This window comes from Oncorhynchus nerka, linkage group LG14 (genome assembly GCF_034236695.1).
Source record: "Oncorhynchus nerka isolate Pitt River linkage group LG14, Oner_Uvic_2.0, whole genome shotgun sequence".
Classification (NCBI taxonomy): domain Eukaryota; kingdom Metazoa; phylum Chordata; class Actinopteri; order Salmoniformes; family Salmonidae; genus Oncorhynchus; species Oncorhynchus nerka.
In genome coordinates, this window is record NC_088409.1 from 97693678 (window position 1) to 97713062 (window position 19385).

The 19385-nt window shown below is 50.9% G+C and overlaps 1 pseudogene; it reads left to right on the forward strand.

The window, feature by feature from the left end:
- Positions 1–320: 320 nt before the first annotated feature.
- LOC115127030 (ubiquitin carboxyl-terminal hydrolase 32-like) overlaps positions 321–19385 on the forward strand; it is an 83537-nt pseudogene continuing 64472 nt past the window's right edge.

Here is a 19385-nt window from a genome sequence, read left to right on the forward strand (position 1 = left end):
GACTCTTTCTCCCCCCAGTCCAGGTGTGGTGACTCCTCTCACCTCCCCTGTGGTGACTCTCTCTCCCCAGTCCAGGTGTGGTGACTCTTCTCACCTCCCCCCCAGTCCAGGTGTGGTGACTCCCCTCACTCTTTCCCCAGTCCAGGTGTGGTGACTCCCCTCCCCCAGTCCAGGTGTGGTGACTCTCACCTCCCCCAGTCCAGGTGTGGTGACCTCTCCCCCCACTCTTTCCCCCCACTCTTTCTCCAGGTGTGGTGACTCCTCTCACCTCCCCAGTCCAGGTTTGACTCCTGTAGTCCTGAGTCCAGTTGTGGTGAAGGATGCCTTTACCTCCCCCAGGACCAGGTGTGGTGACCTTCTCACCTCCCCCCCAGTCCAGTGTGGTGACTCCTCTCACCTCCCCAGTCCATGTGGGTGACTGGGACCTCCCCAGTCCAGGTGTGGTGACTCCTCTCACCTCCCCCAGTCCAGGTGTGGTGACTCACACTCACCTCCCCAGTCCAGGTGTGGTGACTTTCAGACACCCCAGTCCAGGTGGGATATGACTCCCTCACCTCCCCCCCTAGTCCAGGTGTGGTGACTCCTCTCACCTCCCCAGTCCAGGTGTGACTCCTCTCACCTCCCCAGTCCAGGTGTGACTCCTCTCACCTCCCCAGTCCAGGTGTGACTCCTCTCACCTCCCCAGTCCAGGTGTGGTGACTCCTCTCACCTCCCCAGTCCAGGTGTGGTGACTCCTCTCACCTCCCCCAGTCCAGGTGTGGTCACTCACCTCCTCCCCCAGTCCAGGTGTGGTGACTCTTCTCACCTCCTCCCCCAGTCCAGGTGTGGTGACTCCTCTCACCTCCCCAGTCCAGGTGTGGTGACTCCTCTCACCTCCCCCAGTCCAGGTGTGGTGACTCCTCTCACCTCCCCCAGTCCAGGTGTGGTGACTCCTCTCACCTCCCCCAGTCCAGGTGTGGTGACTCCTCTCACCTCCCCCAGTCCAGGTGTGGTGACTCCTCTCACCTCCCCAGTCCAGGTGTGGTGACTCCTCTCACCTCCCCAGTCCAGGTGTGGTGACTCCTCTCACCTCCCCAGTCCAGGTGTGGTGACTCCTCTCACCTCCCCCAGTCCAGGTGTGGTGACTCCTCTCACCTCCCCAGTCCAGGTGTGACTCCTCTCACCTCCCTTAGACATGGGCTTCAAAATGTCCCGTTTACAAGCATCTGCATGACGTTACAGGACATTGGCTCCGAGATCCACTCCTTGAGCCTTACTTCAACTCGGTAGTGGACATGCTTTCAGCCTGTTGAGATTGACCCTCAGTCATTTTTTTTAGTGCATCCCAAATGGCACTTTATTCCCTATATAGTGCACTACTTTTGACCAGGGCCCATAGGGTAGTGCACTACTTTTGACCAGGGCCCATAGGGTAGTGCACTACTTTTGACCAGGGCCCATAGGGTAGTGCACTACTTTTGACCAGGGCCCATAGGGTAGTGCACTACTTTTGACCAGGGCCCTGGTCAGTGCAGTACACAGTGGGGCAAAAAAGTATTTAGTCAGCCACCAATTGTGCAAGTTCTCCCACTTCAAAAGATGAGGGAGGCCTGTAATTTTCATCATATGTACACTTCAACTATGACAGACAAAATGAGGAAAGAAAATCACATTGTAGGATTTTTAATGAATTTATTTGCAAATTATGGTGGAAAATAAGTATTTGGTCAATAACAAAAGTTTATCTCAATACTTTGTTATATACCCTTTGTTGAATATTTAAATGTATTTAAATATTGGCTCCTGTATAGGGAATAGGAAGACATTTTGGATGCACACATTGTATCTGTGTTCTTAGGTTGACCACAGGGACTTGTTGTTGTTTTAGGCTACTCCAGTGTATACAGTAGCTAGCTGGTTTAATGCATTTCCCCAGTTGGTAGTTCAAACATTTCTAATTCCACTTTCCCCATCAGAGGCTCTGTCTTCCTGCTCTGGTTTCTGTCGTGTTAGGCTGAAGGAAGCTGTACCCATACTGTAAAAATGCCTATTCCCAATTTCACACACACACACACACACACACAGATGCCACCTGACTGACTTTATCAGTGAATAAACACTAGTTGTGTTTGTACTGTGTGTGTCAAAGGCAGTGACTGAGTCATGAAAGGGGATTGACATAGGCCTATTCTGCTGTGGACATTTCTTTTGAGGAAGTGGAAAAATGCTTGGCCAGTGTAAAAACACAGCCTTAACATGCTGACCATGAACCAAGGTTATTCTATCATTTCATCCAAATTTCTCGCGAGCGTTAGCGTAGCCGGGCGCTAAAATACAACTTGGTTCTATTCTAAAAGAGCTAGCAACAACACGCTAGCTAGCAACAACACGCTAGCTAGCAACAACACGCTAGCTGGCAACAACAAGATAGCTAGCAACAACAAGATAGCTAGCAACAACAAGCTAGCTAGCAACAACAAGTTAAATGGTCATGAATGTTTCATGTGTTTCGACCTGGTCCGAAATGATTGTAGTTGGTTTAGAGTTTTTTGTTTTTGATATTTCCTGTCCTGATTTTGTGTCTGGTGTGGATGGATAAAGTCAACATGTGCGCGTCCCCGGTCTAGTCAGTATGCTGGGGCTTGGAAGTGGCATTCCGTTGAAACAGTCTTGACCATATTAAATCAAAACCGGCAATCCAGTTTTTTTTTGTTGATAAATTGGGAGAAAAGTTCATTTCGATCATGTTTGTATCCACACATCCAGCAACAAGAAACAAGTATACAAATAACCTTAATGTCCAACATGTTTGGATTAAAACAAATAAAAACCTTGTAACCATGGTGTGGAATAAGGAATGGGCCTTGTAACCATGGTGTGGAATAAGGAATGGGCCTTGTAACCATGGTGTGGAATAAGGAATGGGCCTTGTAACCATGGTGTGGAATAAGGAATGGGCCTTGTAACCATGGTGTGGAATAAGGAATGGGCCTTGTAACCATGGTGTGGAATAAGGAATGGGCTTTGTAACCATGGTGTGGAATAAGGAATGGGCCTTGTAACCATGGTGTGGAATAAGGAATGGGCCTTGTAACCGTGGTGTGGAATAAGGAATGGGCCTTGTAACCATGGTGTGGAATAAGGAATGGGCCTTGTAACCATGGTGTGGAATAAGGAATGGGCCTTGTAACCATGGTGTGGAATAAGGAATGGGCCTTGTAACCATGGTGTGGAATAAGGAATGGGCCTTGTAACCATGGTGTGGAATAAGGAATGGGCCTTGTAACCAATGGTGTGGAACCATGGTGTGGAATAAGGAATGGGCCTTGCCTGTGGAATAACCTTGTAACCATGGTGTGGAATAAGGAATGGGCCTTGTAACCATGGTGTGGAATAAGGAATGGGCCTTGTAACCATGGTGTGGAATAAGGAATGGGCCTTGTAACCATGGTGTGGAATAAGGAATGGGCCTTGTAACCATGGTGTGGAATAAGGAATGGGCCTTGTAACCATGGTGTGGAATAAGGAATGGGCCTTGTAACCATGGTGTGGAATAAGGAATGGGCCTTGTAACCATGGTGTGGAATAAGGAATGGGCCTTGTAACCATGGTGTGGAATAAGGAATGGGCCTTGTAACCATGGTGTGGAATAAGGAATGGGCCTTGTAACCATGGTGTGGAATAAGGAATGGGCCTTGTAACCATGGTGTGGAATAAGGAATGGGCCTTGTAACCATGGTGTGGAATAACCATGGAATGGGCCTTGTAACCATGGTGTGGAATAAGGAATGGGCCTTGTAACCATGGTGTGGAATGGGCCTTGTAACCATGGTGTGGAATAAGGAATGGGCCTTGTAACCATGGTGTGGAATAAGGAATGGGCCTTGTAACCATGGTTGTAACCGTGGTGTGGAATAAGGAATGGGCCTTGTAACCATGGTGTGGAATAAGGAATGGGCCTTGTAACCATGGTGTGGAATAAGGAATGGGCCTTGTAACCATGGTGTGGAATAAGGAATGGGCCTTGTAACCATGGTGGGCCTGGAATAAGGAATGGGCCTTAACCATAACCTTGTAACCGTGGTGTGGAATAAGGAATGGGCCTTGTAACCATGGTGTGGAATAAGGAATGGGCCTTGTAACCATGGTGTGGAATAAGGAATGGGCCTTGTAACCATGGTGTGGAATAAGGAATGGGCCTTGTAACCATGGTGTGGAATAAGGAATGGGCCTTGTAACCATGGTGTGGAATAAGGAATGGGCCTTGTAACCATGGTGTGGGTGTGGAATAAGGAATGGGCCTTGTAACCATGGTGTGGAATAAGGAATGGGCCTTGTAATGGGCCTTGTAACCATGGTGTGGAATAAGGAATGGGCCTTGTAACCATGGTGTGGAATAAGGAATGGGCCTTGTAACCAATGGTGTTGGGTGTGGAATAAGGAATGGGCCTTGTAACCATGGTGTGGAATAAGGAATGGGCCTTGTAACCATGGTGTGGAATAAGGAATGGGCCTTGTAACCATGGTGTGGAATAAGGAATGGGCCTTGTAACCATGGTGTGGAATAAGGAATGGGCCTTGTAACCATGGTGTGGAATAACCATGGTGTGGAATGGAATGGGCCTTGTAACCATGGTGGAATGGAATAAGGTGTGGAATGGGCCTTGTAACCATGGTGTGGAATAAGGAATGGGCCTTGTAACCATGGTGTGGAATAAGGAATGGGCCTTGTAACCATGGTGTGGAATAAGGAATGGGCCTTGTAACCATGGTGTGGAATAAGGAGGAATGGGCCTTGGTAACCATGGTGTGGAATAAGGAATGGGCCTTGTAACCATGGTGTGGAATAAGGAATGGGCTTTGTAACCATGGTGTGGAATAAGGAATGGGCCTTGTAACCATGGTGTGGAATAAGGAATGGGCCTTGTAACCATGGTGTGGAATAAGGAATGGGCCTTGTAACCATGGTGTGGAATAAGGAATGGGCCTTGTAACCATGGTGTGGAATAAGGAATGGGCCTTGTAACCATGGTGTGGGAGTAAGGAATAAGGAATGATCAACATCCACGTCATTGGCGCGGATGTGGTGGGAAGGGTTGCACATTTTGGGGAATATTCAGAGGTGGAAACTTTATGTGGGAATATATGGGAATTAATGGGAATATATGGGAATTAACGGAAATATATGAAAAATAATATTACCATTTAAACGTTTATATGTTCACTACCGTTCAAAAGTTTGGGGTCACTTAGAAATGTCCTTGTATTTGACAGAAAATCACTTTTTTTTTGTCCATTAAAATAAAATAAAATTGATCAGAAATACAGTGTAGACATTGTTAATGTTGTAAATGACTATTGTAGCTGGAAACGGCTGATTATTAATGGAATATCTACATAGGCGTACAGAGGCCCATTATCAGAAACCATCACTCCTGTGTTCCAATGGAATATCTACATAGGCGTACAGAGGCCCATTATCAGAAACCATCACTCCTGTGTTCCAATGGCACGTTGTGTTAGCTAATCCAAGTTTATCATTTTAAAAAGCTAATTGATGATTAGAAAACCCTTTTGCAATTATTTTAGCACAGCTGAAAACTGATTAAAAAAGCAATAAAACTGGGCTTCTTTAGACTAGTTGAGTATCTGGAGCATCAGCATTTGTGGGTCTGATTACAGGCTCAAAATGGCCAGAAACAAAGAACTTTCTTCTGAAACTCGTCAGTCTATTCATGTTTTGAGAAATGAGTGTTATTCCATGTGAGATCTTTCCAAGAAACTGAAGATCTCGTACAACGCTGTGTACTACTGAACTACTGTTCACAGAACAGCGCGAACTGGCTCTAACCAGAAGAGAAAGAGGAGTGGGAGGCCCCGGTGCACAACTGAGCAAGAGGACAAGTACATTAGAGTGTCTAGTTTGAGAAACAGATGCCTCTCAAGTCCTCAACTGGCAGCTTCATTAAATAGAACTCGCAAAACACCAGTCTCAATGTCAACATTGATGAGGCGACTCCGGGATGCTGTCCTTCTATGTCAACATTGATGAGGCGACTCCGGGATGCTGTCCTTCTATGTCAACATTGATGAGGCGACTCCAGGATGCTGTCCTTCTAGGTCAACATTGATGAGGCGACTCCGGGATGCTGTCCTTCTAGGTCAACATTGATGAGGCGACTCCGGGATGCTGTCCTTCTATGTCAACATTGAAGAGGCGACTCCGGGATGCTGTCCTTCTAGGTCAACATTGAAGAGACGACTCCGGGATGCTGTCCTTCTAGGTCAACATTGATGAGGCGACTCCGGGATGCTGTCCTTCTATGTCAACATTGATGAGGCGACTCCGGGATGCTGTCCTTCTATGTCAACATTGATGAGGCGACTCCGGGATGCTGTCCTTCTATGTCAACATTGATGAGGCGACTCCGGGATTCTGTCCTTCTATGTCAACATTGATGAGGCGACTCCGGGATGCTGTCCTTCTAGGTCAACATTGATGAGGCGACTCCGGGATGCTGTCCTTCTATGTCAACATTGAAGAGGCGACTCCGGGATGCTGTCCTTCTATGTCAACATTGAAGAGGCGACTCCGGGATGCTGTCCTTCTATATCAACATTGAAGAGGCGACTCCGGGATGCTGTCCTTCTATGTCAACATTGATGAGGCGACTCCGGGATGCTGTGCTTCTATGTCAACATTGAAGAGGCGACTCCGGGATGCTGTCCTTCTATGTCAACATTGATGAGGCGACTCCGGGATGCTGTCCTTCTATGTCAGCATTGATGAGGCGACTCCGGGATGCTGTCCTTCTATGTCAACATTGAAGAGGCGTCTCCGGGATGCTGTCCTTCTATGTCAACATTGAAGAGGCGACTCCGGGATGCTGTCCTTCTATGTCAACATTGAAGAGGCGACTCCGGGATGCTGTCCTTCTATGTCAACATTGATGAGGCGACTCCGGGATGCTGTCCTTCTATGTCAGCATTGATGAGGCGACTCTGGGATGCTGTCCTTCTATGTCAACATTGAAGAGGCGTCTCCGGGATGCTGTCCTTCTATGTCAACATTGAAGAGGCGACTCCGGGATGCTGTCCTTCTATGTCAACATTGAGCGACTCCGGGATGCTGTCCTTCTATGTCAACATTGATGAGGTGACTCCGGGATGCTGTCCTTCTATGTCAACATTGAAGAGGCGACTCCGGAATGCTGTCCTTCTATGTCAACATTGATGAGGCGACTCCGGGATGCTGTCCTTCTAGGTCAACATTGATGAGGCGACTCCGGGATGCTGTCCTTCTAGGTCAACATTGATGAGGCGACTCCGGGATGCTGTCCTTCTAGGCAGGCGACTCCGGGATGCTGTTCTTCTAGGCAGGCGACTCCGGGATGCTGTCCTTCTAGGCAGAGTTCCTCTGTCCAGTCTCAACGTCAACATTGATGAGGCGACTCCGGGATGCTGTCCTTCTAGGCAGAGTTCCTCTGTCCAGTCTCAACGTCAACATTGATGAGGCGACTCCGGGATGCTGTCCTTCTAGGCAGGCGACTCCGGGATGCTGTCCTTCTAGGCAGGCGACTCCGGGATGCTGTCCTTCTAGGCAGGCGACTCCGGGATGCTGTCCTTCTAGGCAGGCGACTCCGGGATGCTGTCCTTCTAGGCAGGCGACTCCGGGATGCTGTCCTTCTAGGCAGGCGACTCCGGGATGCTGTCCTTCTAGGCAGGCGACTCCGGGATGCTGTCTTTCTAGGCAGGCGACTCCGGGATGCTGTCCTTCTTGGCAGCATCTAATTAACACTCCTCAGTTAGCAGGCTCAAGCAAACTAAAACCCACATGGTAGCAAACACTAACTAGCAGACATTTTTAACAAGTTAGAAATGATTTAAACACACTTTGCTGTTGGCTACAATTCACTAGTTAACAAAAAATAAAGTATGTCGTATAAAATATATTCACCCCACCCAGTATTGTAATCAAAACTTACCAGAAAGCATGTTGTCCTTGGCTCAGACAGTGTAGTAGTGTGGGCTCAATAGCATCTCATTAGTGTGCAAGATCTTGAGAATCAGCTGTACATGTGATGGAAGAATGCACTGCACATGTGATGGAAGAGTGCACTGTGCATGTGATGGAAGAATGCACTGTGCATGTGATGGAAGAATGCACCGCACATGTGATGGAAGAGTGCACTGTGCATGTGATGGAAGAATGCACCGCACATGTGATGGAAGAGTGCACTGTGCATGCAGAGGGTTACAATTCTATTGAATTGGGGATAGTTTAACCAAAATATGCCACAGGACCAATAATTGCCTTAAGTGTATCCCACAAAAAAGAGGTTCACAATTATAAACTAACTTTTTTTTTTAAATTCCAGGGCTTAACTTCTCATGGAATATTTCTGTAAATGTACTGGAAAGTTTCCGATCCTAGTGGTGGGGTTTAACTGCCTTGTTCAAGGGCAGAACGGCAGTGTTTTTCCTCACCTTGCCAGCTCATGGATTCAAACCAGCAACCTTTTGGTTACTGGCCCAACGCTCTAACCGCTAGGCTACCTGCCTCTCCTCAACTGGGATCTGTCTACTGGCATATTTCTAGATATGTTAACACGGTCTTCCTTTTCTCTCTCTGTTCTCTCCCTGCAGGTGATCTACAACTCGTTTGGAGGCACCTTTAAAGGACTGCACTTCAGCAACCTCATCATTGGCCTGGTGCTGCTGACCAGAGGACGAGATGGGGAGAAGGCCAAGTGTATGTTCGCGCCCTCTCTTCTCTCTCCCCCGCGCCCTCTCTTCTCTCTCCCCCGCGCCCTCTTCTCTCTCCCCCGCGCCCTCTTCTCTCTCCCCCGCGCCCTCTCTTCTCTCTCCCCCACGCCCTCTCTGTTCTCTCCCCGCTCCCTCTCTTCTCTCTCCCCCGCGCCCTCTTCTCTCTCCCCGCGCCCTCTCTTCTCTCTCCCCGCGCCCTCTCTGTTCTCTCCCCGCTCCCTCTCTTCTCTCTCCCCCCGCTCCTCTCTTCTCTCTCCCCGCGCCCTCTCTTCTCTCTCCCCGCGCCTTCTCTTCTCTCTCCCCGCGCCCTCTCTTCTCTCTCCCCGCGCCCTCTCTTCTCTCTCCCCGCGCCTCTCTTCTCTCTCTCCCCGCGCCCTCTCTTCTCTCTCCCCCGCGCCCTCTCTTCTCTCTCCCCCCAAGCCCTCTCTTCTCTCTCCCCGCGCCCTCTCTTCTCTCCCCCCGCGCCCTCTCTTCTCTCTCCCCCGCGCCCTCTCTTCTCTCTCCCCCCGCTCTCTTCTCTCCCCCCGCTCTCTTCTTCCCCCCGCTCTTCCCTCTCCCCCCCCGCTCTCTTCTCACTCTGAGTGATGTTTGGATGTGTGTGAGGCAGCAGAGAGCCAAGGCCAGGACTAAGACCATCCTGCCTGCCGGGATGATAAGACCAGCCTGCCTGCCGGGCTGATAAGACCAGCCTGCCTGCCGGGCTGATAAGACCATCCTGCCTGCCGGGATGATAAGACCATCCTGCCTGCCGAGCTGATAAGACCAGCCTGCCTGCCGGGCTGATAAGACCATCCTGCCTGCCGGGATGATAAGACCATCCTGCCTGCCGGGATGATAAGACCAGCCTGCCTGCCGGGATGATAAGACCAGCCTGCCTGCCAGGGCTGATAAGACCAGCCTGCCTGCCGGGATGATAAGACCAGCCTGCCTGCCGGGATGATAAGACCAGCCTGCCTGCCGGGATGATAAGACCAGCCTGCCTGCCGGGATGAACTAACTGTGTGTCTCTCCACAGACCTCTTCAGCCTGTTTGCCAGTGAGTCGGGTGGCTATGCGGCGCGGGATGATATGGAGGCCGTGCTACGGGAGGTGGACGGGGAAGTCCCGCCCTCTCTCAGGAAGTGCTTCAGCGAGGTCAGTCACCTGTCAATCACCAAGACCGACACTTCGACTGACGCGCACGACACTCTCCTCTCTCAGATCCAGTCATCTAATCAAATCGAAGTTTATTTGTCACGTGTGCCGAATAGAGCAGGTGTAGACCTCACAGTGATGCACTGGGCCATTCGCACTACCCTCTGTCATCCACTCAGTCTGGGGTTGGACCACACACACTGCTGTTATTGGCTAAACACACACACACACACGTATGTATTTACACAATACACACCTCCCAAGAATTCAATCTCATAAGCAAACTTCAGATCGGCCCTTTAACATAAAAACACCAAGCAGCTTGGTACCACCCTGCCAGGCTCTGTAACAGCAGCTTGGTACCACCCTGCCAGGCTCTGTAACAGCAGCTTGGTACCACCCTGCCAGGCTCTGTAACATGTATCTGACTAGGTGGTGACCACCCTGCTGCAGGCTCTGTAACATGTAGCTTGGTGACCACCCTCAGCAGCAGGCTCTGTAACAGCATGTGTCTGACTAGGTGGTGACTAGGTGGTGACTCTCTCTCAGCAGCATGTGTCTGACTAGGTGGTGACTCTCTCAGCAGCATGTGTCTGACTAGGTGGTGACTCTCTCTCTGACTAGCAGCATGTGTCTGACTAGGTGGTGACTCTCTCAGCAGCATGTGTCTGACTAGGTGGTGACTCTCTCTCAGCAGCATGTGTCTGACTAGGTGGTGACTCTCAGCATGTCTGAATAGGTGGTGTCTCTCTCAGCAGCATGTGTCTGACTAGGTGGTGACTCTCTCAGCAGCATGTGTCTGACTAGGTGGTGACTCTCTCAGCATGTGTCTGACTAGGTGGTGACTCTCTCAGCAGCATGTGTCTGACTAGGTGGTGACTCTCTCAGCAGCAGCATGTGTCTGACTAGGTGGTGACTAGGTGGTGACTCTCTCAGCAGCATGTGTCTGACTAGGTGGTGACTCTCTCAGCAGCATGTGTCTGACTAGGTGGTGACTCTCTCTCAGCAGCATGTGTCTGACTAGGTGGTGACTCTCTCTCAGCAGCATGTGTCTGACTAGGTGGTGACTCTCTCTCAGCAGCATGTGTCTGACTAGGTGGTGACTCTCTCTCAGCAGCATGTGTCTGACTAGGTGGTGACTCTCTCTCAGCAGCATGTGTCTGACTAGGTGACTGAGCATGTGTCTGACTAGGTGGTGACTCTCTCAGCAGCATGTGTCTGACTAGGTGGTGACTCTCTCAGCAGCATGTGACTAGGTGGTGACTGACTAGGTGGTGACTCTCTCAGCAGCATGTGTCTGACTAGGTGGTGACTCTCTCTCAGCAGCATGTGTCTGACTAGGTGGTGACTGAGCATGTGTCTGACTCAGCAGCATGTGTCTGACTAGGTGGTGACTCTCTCTCAGCAGCATGTGTCTGACTAGGTGGTGACTCTATCTGACTAGCAGCATGTGTCTGAATAGGTGGTGACTCTCTCTCAGCAGCATGTGTCTGACTAGGTGGTGACTCTCTCAGCAGCATGTGTCTGACTAGGTGGTGACTCTCTCTCAGCAGCATGTGTCTGACTAGGTGGTGACTCTCTCAGCATGTATCTGACTAGGTGGTGACTCTCTCAGCAGCATGTGTCTGACTAGGTCGTGACTCTCTCTCTCAGCAGCATGTGTCTGACTAGGTGGTGACTCTCTCTGTGTCTGAGCAGCATGTGTCTGACTAGGTGGTGACTCTCTCAGCATGTGTCTGAGCAGCATGTGTCTGACTAGGTGGTGACTCTCTCTCAGCAGCATGTGTCTGACTAGGTGGTGACTCTCTCTCAGCAGCATGTGTCTGACTAGGTGGTGACTCTCTCAGCAGCATGTGTCTGACTAGGTGGTGACTCTCTCTCAGCAGCATGTGTCTGACTAGGTGGTGACTCTCTCAGCATGTGTCTGACTAGGTGGTGACTCTCTCAGCAGCATGTGTCTGACTAGGTGGTGACTCTCTCAGCAGCATGTATCTGACTAGGTGGTGACTCTCTCAGCAGCATGTGTCTGACTAGGTGGTGACTCTCTCAGCAGCATGTGTCTGACTAGGTGGTGACTCTCTCTCAGCAGCATGTGTCTGACTAGGTGGTGACTCTCTCTGTGTCTGACTAGGTGGTGACTCTCTCAGCAGCATGTGTCTGACTAGGTGGTGACTCTCTCTCAGCATGTATCTGACTAGGTGGTGACTCTCTCAGCAGCATGTGTCTGACTAGGTGGTGACTCTCTCTCAGCAGCATGTGTCTGACTAGGTGGTGACTCTCTCTCAGCATGTGTCTGACTAGGTGGTGACTCTCTCAGCATGTGTCTGACTAGGTGGTGACTCTCTCAGCAGCATGTGTCTGACTAGGTGGTGACTCTCTCAGCATGTGTCTGACTAGGTGGTGACTCTCTCAGCAGCATGTGTCTGACTAGGTGGTGACTCTCTCTCAGCAGCATGTGTCTGACTAGGTGGTGACTCTCTCTCAGCAGCATGTGTCTGACTAGGTGGTGACTCTCTCAGCAGCATGTGTCTGACTAGGTGGTGACTCTCTCTCAGCAGCATGTGTCTGACTAGGTGGTGACTCTCTCAGTCTGACTAGGTGACTCTCTCTCAGCAGCATGTGTCTGACTAGGTGGTGACTCTCTCAGCAGCATGTATCTGACTAGGTGGTGACATGGTGACTCTGAGCATGTGTCTGACTGGTGGTGACTCTCTCTCAGCAGCATGTGTCTGACTAGGTGGTGACTCTCTCTCAGCAGCATGTGTCTGACTAGGTGGTGACTCTCTCTCAGCAGCATGTGTCTGACTAGGTGGTGACTCTCTCAGCAGCATGTGTCTGACTAGGTGGTGACTCTCTCTCAGCAGCATGTGTCTGACTAGGTGGTGACTCTCTCTCAGCAGCATGTGTCTGACTAGGTCTGTCTCTCTCTCAGCAGCATGTGTCTGACTAGGTGGTGACTCTCTCTCAGCAGCATGTGTCTGACTAGGTGGTGACTCTCTCAGCAGCATGTGTCTGACTAGGTGGTGACTCTCTCAGCAGCATGTGTCTGACTAGGTGGTGACTCTCTCAGCAGCATGTGTCTGACTAGGTGGTGACTTAGCACTGACTAGTGGTGACTGAGCATGGTGACTCTCTCAGCAGCATGTGTCTGACTAGGTGGTGACTCTCTCAGCAGCATGTGTCTGACTAGGTGGTGACTCTCTCTCAGCATGTATCTGACTAGGTGGTGACTCTCTCAGCAGGTTCTGACTAGGTGGTGACTCTCTCTCAGCATGTGTCTGCCTAGTCCTCTCTCAGCATGTATCAGGTTAGCTCTTAACTCAGCCTAGTCCTCTCTCTCAGCAGGTTGTCTGACTAGGTGGTGACTCTCTCAGCAGCATGTCTGACTAGGTGGTGACTCTCTCAGCAGCATGTGTCTGACTAGGTCGTGACTCTCTCTCTCAGCAGCATGTGTCTGAGTCCTCTCTCAGCAGCATGTGTCTGACTAGGTGGTGACTCTCTCAGCAGCATTGTCTGAACTAGCCCTGACTAGGTCTCTCTCTCAGCAGGTTAATGGTGACTCTCTCTCAGCAGCATGTGTCTGACTAGGTGGTGACCTCTCTCAGCAGCATGTGTCTGACTAGGTGGTGACTCTTAACATGTGTCTGAGCCCTAGTCCTGACTCTCAGCAGGTTACTAGGTGGTGACTAGCCCTGAGTGGTGACTCTCTCTCAGCAGCATGTGTCTGACTAGGTGGTGACTTAACTCAGCCCTGAGGTGGTGACTCTCTCTCAGCAGGTTAGTTTTAACTAGCCCTAGTCCCCTCTCAGCAGCAGGTTATTTTTAACTAGCCCTAGTCCTCTCTCAGCAGGTTAGCCTTAACTAGCCCTAGTCCTCTCTCAGCAGGTTAATCTTAACTAGCCCTAGTCCTCTCTCAGCAGGTTAGCCTTAGCTAGCCCTAGTCCTCTCTCAGCAGGTTAATCTTAACTAGCCCTAGTCCTCTCTCAGCAGGTTAGCCTTAGCTAGCCCTAGTCCTCTCTCAGCAGGTTATTCTTAACTAGCCCTAGTCCTCTCTCTCTCAGCAGCTGGTTAGTCTTAGCTAGCCTAGTCCTCTCTCAGCAGGTTAGCCTTAGCAGGTTAATCTTAACTAGCCCTAGTCCTCTCTCAGCAGCTGGTTAATCTTAACTAGCCCTAGTCCTCTCTCAGCAGGTTAATCTTAACTAGCCCTAGTCCTCTCTCAGCAGGTTATTTTTAACTAGCCCTAGTCCTCTCTCAGCAGGTTAATCTTAACTAGCCCTAGTCCTCTCTCAGCAGGTTATTTTTAACTAGCCCTAGTCCTCTCTCAGCAGGTTAATCTTAACTAGCCCTAGTCCTCTCTCTCTCAGCAGCAGGTTAGTCTTAACTAGCCCTAGTCCTCTCTCTCAGCAGCTGGTTAGTCTTAACTAGCCCTAGTCCTCTCTCAGCAGCTGCCCTAGTTAGTTTGTTTTAACTAGCCTTAGTCCCTCTCTCTCAGCAGCAGGTTAGTCTTAACTAGCCCTAGTCCTCTCTCAGCAGCTTAACTGCCCTAGTCTTAGCAGGTTAGCCTTAGCTAGCCTTAGTTCTCTCTCAGCAGGTTTGTTTTAACTAGCCCTAGTCCTCTCTCAGCAGGTTAGTCTTAACTAGCCCTAGTCCTCTCTCAGCAGGTTAGTCTTAACTAGCCCTAATCCCCGCTCTCAGCAGGTTAGCCTTAGCTAGCCTTAGTTCTCTCTCAGCAGGTTAGTCTTAACTAGCCCTAGTCCTCTCTCAGCAGGTTAGCCTTAACTAGCCCTAGACCTCTCTCAGCAGGTTAGTCTTAACTAGCCCTAGTCCTCTCTCAGCAGCTGGTTAGTCTTAGCTAGCCTTAGTCCCCTCTCTCAGCAGCATGTTAGTCTTAGCTAGCCTTAGTCCTCTCTCAGCAGCTGGTTAGTCTTAGCTAGCCTTAGTCCCCTCTCTCAGCAGCTGGTTAGTCTTAACTAGCCCTAGTCCTCTCTCAGCAGCTGGTTAGTCTTAGCTAGCCTTAGTCCCCTCTCAGCAGCTGGTTAGTCTTAACTAGCCCTAGTCCTCTCTCAGCAGCATGTTAGTCTTAACTAGCCCTAGTCCTCTCTCAGCAGGTTAGCCTTAACTAGCCCTAGTCCTCTCTCAGCAGGTTGGTCTTAGCTAGCCCTAGTCCTCTCTCAGCAGGTTAGTCTTAACTAGCCCTAGTCCTGTCTCAGCATGTTAGTCTTAGCTAGCCCTAGTCCTCTCTCAGCAGGTTAGTCTTAACTAGCCCTAGCCCTCTCTCAGCAGCTGGTTAGTCTTAACTAGCCTTAGTCCCCTCTCTCAGCAGCAGGTTAGTCTTAGCTAGCCTTAGTCCCCTCTCTCAGCAGCATGTTAGTCTAGCCCTAGTCCTAGCAGCTGGTTAGTCCTCCCTAGTCCTCTCAGCAGCATGTTAGTCTTAGCTAGCCCTAGTCCTCTCTCTCATCAGCATGTTAGTCTTAACTAGCCCTAGTCCTCTCTCAGCAGCTGGTTAGTCTTAGCTAGCCTTAGTCCCCTCTCTCAGCAGCATGTTAGTCTTAGCTAGCCTTAGTCCTCTCTCAGCAGCTGGTTAGTCTTAGCTAGCCTTAGTCCCCTCTCTCAGCAGCATGTTAGTCTTAGCTAGCCTTAGTCCTCTCTCTCAGCAGCATGTTAGTCTTAGCTAGCCCTAGTCCTCTCTCAGCAGGTTAGTCTTAACTAGCCCTAATCCCCTCTCTCAGCATGTTAGCCTTAGCTAGCCTTAGTTCTCTCTCAGCAGGTTAGTCTTAACTAGCCCTAGTCCTCTCTCAGCAGGTTAGCCTTAACTAGCCCTAGTCCTCTCTCAGCAGGTTAGCCTTAACTAGCCCTAGTCCTCTCTCAGCAGGTTAGCCTTAACTAGCCCTAGTCCTCTCTCAGCAGGTTAATCTTAACTAGCCCTAGTCCTCTCTCAGCAGGTTAGCCTTAACTAGCCCTAGTCCTCTCTCAGCAGGTTAGCCTTAGCTAGCCCTAGTCCTCTCTCAGCAGGGTAGTCTTAACTAGCCCTAGTCCTCTCTCAGCACGTTAGTCTTAGCTAGCCCTAGTCCTCTCTCAGCAGCTGGTTAGTCTTAACTAGCCCCAGTCCTCTCTCAGCAGCATGTTAGTCTTAGCTAGCCTTAGTCCCCTCTCTCAGCAGCATGTTAGTCTTAGCTAGCCCTAGTCCCCTCTCTCAGCAGCATGTTAGTCTTATCTAGCCCTAGTCCCCTCTCTCAGCAGCATGTTAGTCTTAGCTAGCCCTAGTCCTCTCTCAGCAGCATGTTAGTCTTAGCTAGCCTTAGTCCCCTCTCTCAGCAGCATGTTAGTCTTAGCTAGCCCTAGTCCCCTCTCTCAGCAGCATGTTAGTCTTAGCTAGCCTTAGTCCTCTCTCAGCAGCATGTTAGTCTTAGCTAGCCCTAGTCCCCTCTCTCAGCAGCATGTTAGTCTTAACTAGCCCTAGTCCTCTCTCAGCAGCTGGTTAGTCTTAGCTAGCCTTAGTCCCCTCTCTCAGCAGCATGTTAGTCTTAGCTAGCCCTAGTCCTCTCTCAGAAGCAGGTTAGTTTTAACCAGCCCTAGTTCTCTCTCAGCAGGTTAGTCTTAACTAGCCCTAGTCCTCTCTCAGCAGGTTAGTCTTAACTAGCCCTAGTTCTCTCTCAGCAGGTTAGTCTTAGCTAGCCCTAGTCCCCTATCTCTTATAGTTCATCATTACTAGAAATACATGGTTGCATCACTGCCTACTATGGCAACTGCTCGGCCTCTGACCACAAGGCACTACAGAGGGAAGTGCATACGGCCCAGCACATCAGTTCAAACAATACCAAATCAATAGGGTAGGGTATATGTCATTCATTAAAAGCCCCAACAATGTATATACCAATCACAGTTTGCCCCTTTTATTCACTGTTTTCGTTCTTGTATTTAGCTACCCACCTAGCTGCCGACAATGCTTTTTTTACATTTTAATTTTAGCCCTTTTTCTCCCCAATTTCGTGGTATCCAATTGTTGTTAGTAGCTACTATCTTGTCTCATCGCTACAACTCCCGTACGGGCTCGGGAGAGACGAAGGTTGAAAGTCATGCGTCCTCCGATACACAACCCAACCAAGCTGCACTGCTTTTTAACACAGCGCGCATCCAACCCGGAAGCCAGCCGCACCAATGTGTCGGAGGAAACACCGTGCACCTGGCGACCTTGGTTAGCGCGCACTGCGCCCGGCCCGCCACAGGAGTCGCTGGTCCCTACCGACCAAACCCTCCCTAACCCGGTCAAGTCTCTGATGGCACAGCTGGCGCTGCAGTGGTTAACCACTGCGCCACCCGGGAGGCCCAATGCTTTGTTGTTGATGTGTTTTGTTTTGTCTCAGGGGGAGAAAGTCAACTATGAGCGCTTTAAGAACTGGCTCCTACAGAACACGGAGGCGTTCGCCTTCTCCCGTTGGCTGCTCTCCGGAGGCGTTTGTGTCACCCTCACAGACGACAGCGACACGCCCACCTTCTACCAGACTCTGGCCGGAGTCACACACTGTGAGTGACCCCTGACGCCCTACGCTGATCCCTGACGCCCTACCCTAATCCCTGACGCCCTACCCTGACACCCTACCCTAATCCCTGACGCCCTACCCTGACGCCCTACGCTGATCCCTGACGCCCTACGCTGATCCCTGACGCCCTACGCTGACGCCCTACGCTGATCCCTGACGCCCTACCCTGATCCCTGACGCCCTACCCTGACGCCCTACCCTAATCCCTGACGCCCTACCCTGATCCCTGACACCCTACGCTGATCCCTGACACCCTACCCTAATCCCTGACGCCCTACGCTGATCCCTGACGCCCTACGCTGATCCCTGACGCCCTACCCTGATCCCTGATGCCCTACGCTGATCCCTGACGCCCTACCCTGACGCCCTACCCTGATCCCTGACGCCCTACCCTGACGCTGATCCCTGACACCCTACCCTGATCCCTCCCTGACGCCCTGCCCTGATCCCTGACGCCCTACCCTGATCCCTGACGCCCTACGCTGATCCCTGACGCCCTACCCTGACGCCCTACGCTGATCCCTGACGCCCTACCCTGATCCCTGACGCCCTACCCTGATCCCTGACGCCCTACCCTGATCCCTGACGCCCTACCCTGACGCCTGATCCCTGACGCCCCTGATCCCTGACGCCCTACCCTGACGCCCTACGCTGATCCCTGACACCCTACCCTGACGCCCTGATCCCTGCCCTGATCCCTGACGCCCTACCCTGACGCCCCTCGCTGATCCCTGACGCCCTACGCTGATCCCTGACGACGCCCCCTGACCCCCTAATCCCTGACGCCCTACCCTGATCCCTGATGCCCTACCCTGACGCCCTACCCTATACTGACCGTTTTTGTTATGTGCACATATTTCATGTTATTTGGTATTTGTCAAGTTCTCTTTCTGTCTTTTCAAGTCCTTCACTCTTTATCTGTTAATTGGAAAGAAAGATCTTACCATGTTGCCCGTCTTAGACCAATCAAAGATCTTAGCTGCTTTCTATCCTGAGATCAATCAGAGAGCAGGAGAGATCTTTGCTGCCAATCAGAGAGAGTACCTTCAGACAGCTCGTAATCTGCTTCTACCCACTAACAGATTATCCTCTTAACTCTGTGTGTGTGTGTGTGTGTGTGTGTGTGTGTGTGTGTGTGTGTGTGTGTGTGTGTGTGTGTGTGTGTGTGTGTGTGTGTGTGTGTGTGTGAGCGTGTGTGTGTGAGCGTGTGTGTGTGAGCGTGTGTGTGTGAGCGTGTGTGTGTGAGCGTGTGTGTGTGAGCGTGTGTGTGTGAGCGTGTGTGTGTGAGCGTGTGTGTGTGTGTGTGTGTGTGTGTGTGTGTGAGCGTGTGTGTGTGAGCGTGTGTGTGTGAGCGTGTGTGTGTGAGCGTGTGTGTGTGTGAGCGCGTGTGTGTGTGAGCGTGTGTGTGTGAGCGTGTGTGTGTGAGCGTGTGTGTGTGAGCGTGTGTGTGTGAGCGTGTGTGTGTGCGCGTGTGTGAGCGTGTGCGTGTGTGTGCGCACGCTCTGTCCGTGAGGTGTGCACGGACTTTCCAGAACATACTCTACCTACACAACCACCTCACTCTTGGCTAAGACTCATGTGGACCGTCAACGACCGGACACACACACACACACACAGCAGACGCCATGACGGACAAACCATCTTGTCGGTTGGGATATTAATGGAATACTATTGGAACAGGATGGTATGAGCTGTGGTTTTCCCGAGCTGTTAGCCGTGTGTCCTGCGGAGACTACTATGGTGTACGCCAGGCCCGTCGGCACGTCTCTGGGCACGCGTGGTGGAATATGGTATGGTACCTCTGTTGCCACTCTGACAGAGTCGCACCTCTAGGTGGGTACAGGGTACGCCAAATGGACCTCCTGTAGTTGAGGGTCAGCGTCCCCCAAAAAGGGTACCTTCTTCCCTAATGAAGTGGACTTGGTAGGGAATAGGGTGCCATTTGGGGGGGGGGGTCAACACTGA